We start from the raw sequence: 1,513 nt of genomic DNA, 5'->3' as shown, positions 1-1,513 counted from the left end.
TTTTAATTTTGTTTTTTTGTTTTTTGGTGGGGGGTGTTTTGGCGGGAGGTGCGTTATTTTTGTCCAATGTCTGTCTTTGTGATGTAACACTACTCTGTGTTCTTTCGAAACAATTCAGTTAATATCTAGATCCGCACCCGGTGGGAAAAATGGAAACGAAAATGTGTAACAGTTGTAATGCACCGTATATTAAAGGAATATGATGAAAAAATGCGCGCTGACAAACGTGGGGTGAAGGCTCGGAAAATTCACACGATCAGCTGTACAGAATCCGAGCACTAAACCTCCACAGCCGGTCACAGGAGCGAAGCAGAAATCGTCTAATATATCTAATGCAATGTATATTCAAGAAATATTAAGAAACAAATACGCGCTGACAAACGTGTGGTGGGGAGAGGGCTCGGAAAATTCACACAATCAACCGTACAGAATCCGAGCGCTAAACCTCAACACCCGGTCACTGGAGTGAAACAGCAATCGTCTGATACTTCTAATGCAATGTATATTCAACAAATATTAAGAAAAAAATACGCGCTGACAAACGGGGGGGGCTCGGAAAATTCACACGATCAACTGTACAGAATCCGAGCGCTAAACCTCAACACCCGGTCACAGGAGTGAAACAGTAATCGTCTAATACATCTAATGCAATGTATATTCCATATACATCTATACATATATACATCTATAGTCACTTAAATAACGATAATGCTATTATTAGCTAAAGAGATAGCAAGCTGGCAGGATCCTTAGCACTCCGAACAAAAAGATTAGCGGCATTTTGTTTATTTTTAAGTTCTGAGCTCAAATTCCGCTGAGGTCGATTTTGCCTTTCATCCTTTCGGGGTCCATAAAATAAGTGCCAGTCAAGTACTGGGGTCGATGTAATCTACTTCCTTCTCCCCTAAAAAAAAGCTTTTGGCCGTATGTCAAAATTCGACATCATTATTTGTTAAGGAGGTTCAGTTGACGGAAGTACGTCTGGAGTGGAGGTATCACCGTACAGTAAAGTATCAGACCCGTACACCACCGCATTTCATAGTTATCTGATTTTAATTAAAAGTTGTCTTCCCCTAGCTTTTTTCACTAGAATTAAATGATTTAGATAACATCACTGATGATTTAAATATATTTAATGAGAAATATGAGTGTCAGCATCGGTGGTTCAGTGGTAGAATGCTCGCCTGCCACGCGGGCGGCCCGGGTTCGATTCCCGGCCGATGCATATGAAAGTCTCTTTTTATTTTTATTGAGTTATTTCTATATTATCTTTTGGCCACATTTCGAATGTTACTTAAAGAGTCAACTTCAATTTTAATCAGAAACTTGAGACAAGTAATCTACAAGTAAATATTCATTCACAGCACTTGTATTCTATTACGTGTGGGTCTATGTCTGTGTGTCCCGCATAGTCATTTGACTGACAACATCCAGTTTTAGGTGCAGGAGTGGCTGTATGGTAAGGGTTTGCTTCACAACCAGAGTTCAAGGTTCAATCCCACTGCGGAGCCTT

General features: G+C 40.2%; 1 non-coding gene across 1 annotated transcript; it reads left to right on the top strand.

The window, feature by feature from the left end:
* The first annotated feature begins 1,154 nt into the window (after positions 1-1,154).
* On the top strand, positions 1,155-1,225 carry Trnag-gcc. The gene has a single exon. It is a non-coding gene; the product is annotated as a tRNA-Gly (tRNA).
* The last annotated feature ends 288 nt before the right edge of the window (positions 1,226-1,513 follow it).

The sequence above is a fragment of the Octopus sinensis genome, linkage group LG7, assembly GCF_006345805.1.
Source record: "Octopus sinensis linkage group LG7, ASM634580v1, whole genome shotgun sequence".
Taxonomy (NCBI): Eukaryota; Metazoa; Mollusca; class Cephalopoda; order Octopoda; family Octopodidae; genus Octopus; species Octopus sinensis.
This window is presented reverse-complemented; position numbering and strand designations above follow the sequence as displayed.